This window comes from Cucurbita pepo, chromosome LG14 (genome assembly GCF_002806865.2).
Source record: "Cucurbita pepo subsp. pepo cultivar mu-cu-16 chromosome LG14, ASM280686v2, whole genome shotgun sequence".
NCBI classification, from domain to species: domain Eukaryota; kingdom Viridiplantae; phylum Streptophyta; class Magnoliopsida; order Cucurbitales; family Cucurbitaceae; genus Cucurbita; species Cucurbita pepo.
The window spans coordinates 4,426,096-4,435,529 of record NC_036651.1 but is presented as its reverse complement, the minus strand read 5'-3'; positions in this window follow the sequence as shown (position 1 = coordinate 4,435,529).

Below are 9,434 nucleotides of genomic sequence, written 5' to 3'. Positions count from 1 at the left end.
GCCTTCCATTTTGAAGGGTCGTTGTCTTTGTAGGGGTCTCTGTCACTGTGATCTAAAGAACCATTTATGATCACTCCCAAAAGAAATTGTGGTCACTCCTTTTGCCTTTCTTGGTAATAGCAATGCCAATAGCAATGCCCATTGCCATTGCCATTGCCATTGCCATTGCCAATGCCAATGCCAATGCCTTGGGACTACACAATATGAGTTTTGGTGAAGAGCATCTTTGATTACCTTTTTCATTCCTTTATTATTTCATGTCTTGAGCAACATGTGTATCATTTATATGGGGGGGGTTTTTCCTTTAAATTTGTGAATATGTTGTTATTGGTGTTTGTTTTATACTGATTTGTTTCTTGTGTGTTTCTCGTTTTTTGTGCTTCTTTCTAGCCATTTTTCTAGATGTTGATAGAATCACTCACTATTCTAGATGTTAGACATGAAATCAATTCATTTTTAAAATTTTTAAAGTTTTATGGAATTTAATAGACATGAAAGTTTATCGGCTTATTAGCCTCCAAATTGAAAACTTAGGAATCTATTAGACAATCTTCAAAGTTTAGGAACCAAATAAACACAAATCTTATGGATTTTTTTTTAATTTATTATCCTAGAGAGAGAGAGAGAGAGTTTGATGATATTTGAGGGTTTGATGATCTCGAGACGTCTGGCTACAGACAACTAGCCCGTCTATGATGGGTCCAGGGGGGTGCGAACCGCCTAATGAACTCACGCTTGCACATGTGGGTTTTGTGTAGGGAAGTACTAGATGGGCCTAGGGGATGCGAACCACCTGGTGAACTCACGCTTGCACGTGTGGGTTGTGTGTAGGGAAGTACTACACATCAATTTTGTCCGGACTAGAGGTCACATTTATGATGATTTTAACTATAGGTCCCTAATCATGAGTGCATGTGTGTGCATTCTCTAACCTCAATAGTGGGGTCATTTACTATGCATTTCTTAAAATACTCAAGCGGTGTGCTAATTCTATCTTTTGGATAAAGGCAAGACACTTCTGTACAGCTGACAATAACATCATAACATATGCATAAGATAGTTGTATTTAAATTATTTGACTATAGGTTGTTAGTATAGGGCATGTTTATTTTCAATGTTTACCTTATTTTATTTAATATTTCGTTTGCATTGCTTTAAAGATCTTTCTTTGAAACATGCGAAGTTCATGAAATTGTTTGTGAAGATATTTTTAAATGATTATTTCAGCATAAGAAGTTAAGTTATGAAGATAGTGTGACTTTAGGTTGCATAAGAAGTTAATTTCTTTTTCAGTGAACGTTTGACGCATAGTGGGGAGTAAGTTATCAATCATGGCCACTAACTTCTGTTAGCGGGCATTTGAAGAGTTGAGAGTTTTTTTCGTAGAGACTATAAATACCCATAAATTAGCATGTAAAATCCAATTTTTTTATCACCCTCATAAATTTGAGCACCGTCATAGGTATTTCTAATTCAAGTCATTCTTGTGGTAAATTGCATATGAACCATTTAATCAAGCTTTGATCAAGTTCGATCATTGAGAGACTCAATTTAGAACAAAGTTTCAAATCTTGCTCTTGATTCTAAGAGGTAATTTAATTCTAGTCTTATCTCTGAGGTGATTCGAATATTATATAATGATATGTTAATTTCTTTGATTCAAGGGTTCTTGCTTCAACAAAAGCTTGGATCGTTAGACTGGGGATCATGATTGCTTTATCACATTATGTCATCGAAAGTAACGATTCTTGCAGCATATAATAGTTACGAAGGTTGATACTTATATTAAAGACATTTAAAAACCGTTAAAACTTTTTACTGGTAAATAAGATTCTTATCAAATTAAGAGATAGATCGAGTACGAGACAAAGAAGAGACAAAGAAGAGAGCAAAAGGGCAATGAGAGGGAGAAGGGCATACTCATTAAGGTGGGCCTCTAAAGTAGTCTCCAAAATTGTACTAAACAAACCCTAAACTCATCCATGGAAACAACATCATCATCACCTCTACCATACAAAAAAAACAAACAAACAAACAAGAAGAGGGAACCCTTTTCAATTTTTCATGTTTTTATATGTTTTATATTAAAATGTTGTTAAATTACACAAATACCCCTCAATTTTGGAACGTTTAATGTTGAACAGTGGAATTTGTTTCAAGAAATACCCTTGTATAGTTTTGACGTGATGGTTACTATGTAAAAATCGAAAGATGTATGTGGGATCATTTACAACGTTTAAAGTTTTAAAGAGCATTTTCTCAAAACAAATTTAAAACGTTTGAATTAAGTTGGGTCGTATTTAGACCTTTTTTAGACTCAAACTTTATTTGGGTTGTAAATTTATCAACTCGAGCTCATAATCCAAATAACCCTTAATAAATAATGAACTCAACCTAAATTTTACGGGTATTATTGAGTTGATAGAGTTTTTCAAATCATCGATATCTTTTAACATTCTAGATTACACGTTATAAAAACTAAAACTTAAAAATCAAATGAGTAGAAATAATTGAAAATTTTAAGATTATATGTCAGAATCATAATCCTCGTATCTATCAACCCTAATGTGGTATTGTTTATTATATTAATCTTCCCTAGATGCTGATGAAATCAAGCCCATTTGATATGGCAAATTTGTATTGGATAATAAAACAATAGTAGAATCATCTGTAATTTAATATCATATGTTATAATTTAATGTCTAAATTTGGTAATATTATAGTGTGAGTGAGTAGGTAACACATGCAACCAACTATTTATATCATGATTTCATTAATGTGCCATAAAAAATACAATATTAGGAGAGATTTTGTCATCTTTCATATAAACACCCAAAACCCTCGTTTTAAGTCGGTTGTTAAGATTAAATTATAAATTTAGTCTCTAAATTTTAAAAATTTAAAATTTTTAAAATTATAAATATGAAGCGTTCACTTTCTAATTTTGTTAAATTCACTAATTTATTAAACACAAAAACAAAAATAAAAGTTTAATATTTTAAATTTATATTTAATAGATTAATTAATTGAAGTATTTGAGTGGTTACCCGTATGAATGTTATGTTTAAATTTTCGAGAGGTATTTTCTTAAACATAGTACTAATGGAACAAAAAAAAATTTAAAATTTTAAAAAAAATTAATTTTTTTTTTTAAATTCAAAAGTATTATTAAAAATTTTGAAATTTTAAAAATACTTTCTAAACAAATTATAAATATTAGGGGTATTTTTATTAATTTAATTTTTATTTATATATATATATATATATATATATATATAAATATTTCTTTTTGGCTTTTTAAGTTTTGTCCTCATTAGTTTCATTCATTGGTTTATTTATTTATTTATTTATTTATTTATTTATTTAGAAGCACTAATTCCAAATTCCAACCCCATCAACTTTTAAAGAGTATCATTTCTTTTCCTTTTTTTCATATCACAAGATTTTGCTTTTTATTTATTTATTTATTTATTTATTTATTTATCTCATCACATGATTTTGCTTAAAGTAAAGTTTTTAGGATTTTATTTTGTACTTTATTTATTTTAATAATAACTCCACATCAATCAATCCCTCATTTTACTATTTCTATTTATTATTATAATGACGTATTAAATACTCAAATTAAAAAATTATCGTAAAAAATTTAAAGAAAATAATTCACTTTTATTTTTTAAATTTGTCACATTTTATATTTATTTTTCTACAAAAATTTTAACCTCAAACGCTGTAATTTTCTATTATCGGTTCAATTTAATATTTGATTTTTTTTTTTTTTTTTTTTTTTTTTTACNTTTTTTTTTTTTTTTTTTTTTTTTTTTTTTTTTTTTTTTTTTTTTTTTTTTTTTTAACTTTGAAAATTTTAATTTTAATTGTTGAAGTTTGAAGTCTGTTTCAAAACAAATATGGATGTTTTTAAGGATAAATTCGTTGACCAAAAAGTTTGTCTGTTTGTTTGTCTTGTTTATCGAACAAATCTAAATATATACGAGAAGTTAATTTGAAGAATTAAGATTATGAAAAAAATCATAAACGAAAGAACATAATATCGAAGGTGTGAGATTGAAAGGAAGAAGACAACGACATATATAGTTCGGTTTAAGGATGTTCATATGACTCGATAACTCAACTAACCTGAACTACCCGACCCAAACAATAAAAGTTGGGTTTAGTTATATATTTTTTTTTTTCGATTTGAATTGTTTGAAAACCAAAATTCAGTTCAACTTGGGGTAAGGTTGGGTCGTAACAAGCCTCCACATGTGATACACATGCTTGACTATCAAGGTGCCCTCCTTTTGTCTACTTTCGATCGGCTCACAACTACTGACCCCTTCATGACGGCTTCGGCCAACTCCCTATTGGCTCTCTCGGCTTGTATTGTTTTTTTTTTTCATTCGTTCTACCACTTTTAACTATCCCGCGGACCCATATTTGATATAATTGGCACTAGAAAATGTTTGTATAAGCACTATTTTGGAGAATTAAATATTTTTAGCACGATTTAGGACTAATTTTAGTATAGTTAGTCGTATTGACTTGAGAAACATATTTTAGCTCAATATCTGAGCATATGAAATGACATAGGTGAAATTGAAACACAATAAGGATGAATTTAAGGTACGAACAGATATGAAAAAGTTAGGAATATCGGCTTAGGCCAAAAATCTAAGTGGATTTACATTCTTAAATGCCTACGAACTAGATGTGATGCACGTATTTCGTGTTTGTCGACCATATTTGCTATTTTTAAAGGTAAAACTAGAATCATTACGTTGATAAATCAACTTGAAATCAAGTTTTCGTTCTTGAACATATATTTTAATTAAGTAAAACGACTTTAGTATTTAATCTTAAGAAAATGTTCGGTCTTAGAAAATAATATTTTTAAATATCATATCATTTGATCGACTTTTTTATTCAAATTCAACAATATNGGAAAGTTTTTTTTTATTATTTTTGATTCTTCTTTACCCCATAATATTATAAACCTTTCTAATATTTTAAGCTTTTATTAAAACATTTGCAAGAAAGTTATTTGAATAGAGTTTTTAATTACAAAAAGAATTTTTCAAATTAAAGGCTAATTGCGTAATTGTTTGACCAACTTTTTATATATATATAAATGGAAAATATTGTTCGTGTTATACAGCCGAAGCTCACCGCTAGCCGATATTGTTAGCTTTTGCCCATTACGTTTTACGGTCAATCTCACAATTTTAAAATGCGTATTGTTAGAGAGAGGTTTCCACACGAATGCTTCGTTCCCCTCTCCAACTGACGTGGGACCTCACATCGTAGATAACTTGATCCTTGTCACCGAAATTTCTCCCCCAATTCCCACAAAAATAAATGAAAAATTTTGGGGAGATGTTTTACGACATCTCTAGACAAAACGGTTGATGATGAAAATCTCACATCGACTAATTTAGAGAATGATCATGGGTTTATAAACAAAGAATACTCTCTCCATTGGTATGACGCATTTTGGGAAGCTCAAAGCAAAGCCATGAGAGCTTAGGCTCAAAGTGGACAAGATCATACCATTGTGGAGAGTTGTGTTCGTTTAACAACATAAACAACTTTTCTCATGGATTAAGAAACCCTAATGTTGCGTTAATTTATGTACGTAGCTAATTCAAATTCCTTTTTTACGTCTTGCCTTGTAGAATAAGTTCAATTATAATTCCATTATTGAATTTATGACTCGTCTATGGTTCTATTGGTTGAAGTTGGCTCATTGTGACTCGGTAATTAGCCATCAAGAACACAAAAAAGGGTGATCATAGAAGACGTTGTTTGACTTGGTAATTAGTCATCAAGGTCACCGAAAATGGGTAATCACAAATAACTGTGGTACTCATACATTGTATGATTCAAATAATTAACCACCAAAGTCATTATAAGGGGTAAGCTTCTGTTTCGTGTCTAATCCCATAATCATATTATGGATTTTTTCGTTATGAACTATCTATCATTTTTAGAAACTAGTCACCAACGTACAAATTAGAAATCAATTATTGAATAGGTCATGTGACACTGATTATTGAGACGATTATTGAGACGAGTTCAAAAGAGCTAAATGATAATGTAACAACCCGGAGTTCAAAAGAGCTAAATGATAATGTAACAACCCAGATTCACCACTAGCTGTCATCTTTGGGCTTTTCCTTTCGAGCTTCCCCTCAAGACTTTAAAACACGTCTACTAAGGGAAGGTTTCCACGCCCTAAAAGCTCATAAAAGTTAGCCGAATGGACTTGTGTCCACCACAGACATAATTGCGTCAAATAAAATTTGATGGGCTTAGATGAAAGAACAAAATTAATGGGCCAAAGCCCAAATAAACTATTTGATGGGCTTAAATGAAAGACAGTACTAATGGGCCAAAGCCCAAATTAGACGTTTTTAATTAATATATATATATATATATATATATATATATTTTTTTTTTTTTTTGAATTATGAATTAAAGTCAGGTAATCAATTTTTCTTTCATTTTCAACACTTGTTAACGTCATTTGCACGTGCTTTCAATATTTTTAAATAATATTTAATTGTAATGTTTTAAAATTATATAATAAATATAAAATTAATAAAAACAAAATGCAAAAAATTTAGATTTTTTTTTTGTTTTAACAATTAAGCAAAATTAATAAAAATGCTCATAAATTTTTACTTTACCACAAAAATACCATTAAATTTTTTNAAAAAAAAAAAAAAAAAAAAAAAAAAAAAAAAAACTTTAAATTCTTTTACCGTATTTTACTTTAAAATTTTCATTAATATCTTTCACTTAAAAAAAAATTAAAAATACCCTTTATTATGGATGTTATTATTATGTTTACCAATGAAAATTTAAATGTATCGTTATTAGCACTTTTTATCTTTTTTAAATAAAAGTTCAACTTTAGCGGAACTATTTTGTAATAATGAAATTTGAATTTTGAAAAAATATGTCTTACATCCTATTACGAGAAATTTTTGCTCCAATCTTACAAAAATAAATATACAATTTGTGAAGATGGATATTAAATAGGGGGCGGGAACAGGATGAGGAAGGTTTTAGTCCCCGTCCCACCCTATGAACATCTCTAGTCACTTCGGTTGTCGTTGTCGTNAATAATAAATAAATAATAATAATAATAAAATAAATAAATAAAAGCAAGGGAGGTTCAATCATAACCAAGTATTTTTATTAACAAATTATTTCAATTATATCATTCCCCAAATAGTTGAAATGAAATGTTTTGGCTGTTTAGTGAGAGCCATTATTAATCAACCACGTCGACAGTCTCATGTGTTTGTATTCTCTGACTCAAATAGTTGAATCACTTACTGAGTATTTCTTAAGCTATTCAAGCCGTGTATTACTTTTATTTTATGTAAAGGCAAGTCATTCTAGTACGGCTGACAACGGCATCACAAGTCAAGACCATGACACATGTATAGGATAGTGATATTCTATTTCTTAGACTTTAGGTTAGGATAGGTTGTTCTATTTGAGGTAAAGACAGGACATTCATGTACGGCTGACGATGACATTGTAAGTCAAGACCATGACAATGTTTTATAATCAAGTTTTAAATGTTTAATTCTGCATAAGAGTATAAGTTATGATGACGATAACTGACCTTAGGTTCGTAGAAATCTAGGGTCTGATTGATTGTTCGGTTGATGAAAAGATCTTCGATCGATGCATTTTAGGTAGAAGAACTGCGTATGTGTTGTAATTATTGCAGGTTTCTTTTCCATAACACCTTGATGTCTCTGGTAAGGAGAGTAGTCTTTGCTTAACAGTTCTATTCCTTTATATCAGGTAAAACTAGTTGTAACCTCAATGGTGCTTGGTAAAAACTTGAAATGTATAGACATGGGTGGAAAGATGAAGGAAGGAAGGGTAAAATGCCCCCTTTTGAGTCTACCTTCAGCTATGTTTTGGTTGGTTGAGATCTTTGGAGATACATTTGAACTCCGAAAACTTAAAATTTATTGCGAGATTCCATGTCGATTGGAGAGGAAAATGAAGCATTTCTTATAAAGATGTGGAAATCTTTCATTAGCAAACGTGTTTTAGAACTGTGAAGCTAACGGCGGTACGTAACGAGCTAAAACGGATAATATCTACTAGTGGAGGGCTTGGACGGTTACAAATGGTATAAGAGTCAAGTAACGGGCCAAAAGGAACAATATTTGCTAGCAGTGGGCTTGAGTTGTTACAAATGGTATCAAAGCCAGATACCCGGGCGGTGTGCCTGTGAGGACACTGAGCCCCCAAGAGGGGTGGATTGTGAGATCTCACATCGGTTGGAGAGGGGAACGAAGCATTCTTTATAAGAGTGCGAAATCTCTCTCTAATAGACGCATTTTAAAATCGTGAGGTTGACGGCGATACGTAACTAGCTAAAGCGGACAATATCTGCTAGTGGTGGGCTTGGGCTATAACAAATGGTATCAAAGCCAGGCACTGGGCTATGTGTTAGTAAGGACGCTAGGCGCGCAATGGTGTAGATTGTGAGATCCCACATCGGTGGAAAATAGGAACAAAGCATTCCTTATAAGGATGTGGAAACCTCTCCTTATAAATAACATGTCAAAGCAAACAATATCTACTAGCAGTAGGCTTGGGTTATTACAAATGGTATCAGAGCCAGACACCGAGCGATGTACCAGCAAGGACGCTAGGCCCCAAGGGGGGTGGATTGTGAGACCTCACATTAGTTGAACAGAAGAACGAAACATTCCCTACAACAATGTGGAAACCTCTCCCTAGCAGACGCATTTTAAAACTGTGAGGCTAACGACGATACAAAACAAGCCAAAACGACCAATATCTACTAGCAGTGGACTTAAACTTAGATGGTTAGACTTACCGCCCATATTATCATAAACTTATTCACTTAAAACCAGCTGCTAAAACTTAAACTAATTAATCAATAAAGTAAAAGGTAATGGTATGGTTAAAGTAGAGCAAAGGGGTTTAGTGTTTCTGACAAAAGTGATGGGTTCCTGTGAACAGGAGAGATCTATGAGGAATAATTGTGGTCTCTTTCTTTCTTCTCTTGAATCATATGGATGAGCTTATTCTCAGTACACACCATAACTCTAAGGGTATTCTCTTTATTATGTCGTTTTATCTTTATGTTCTTTCTCCCCAGGAATCATTTGTTGCCTATTCTTGTTCTTTTACATAGAAAATAGGTACACAAACCAGACATGCCTTCACTTTGGACAACCTTTTGTTTTGCTTACGTTAATATCCATATCGTCACTGTTTTTTGTATGGATGGATTTTGAAATGTACTTTTGAGCTGAAAAGCTTTGTGAGAAAACTCGAGGAACGATTCAACATCGCTACTGGTTTATGACTGTTAGATGAAGAGAAATTGTTTCCATGAGTGTGTTCATAATGTGTTCATGAAAACCATGATCCTA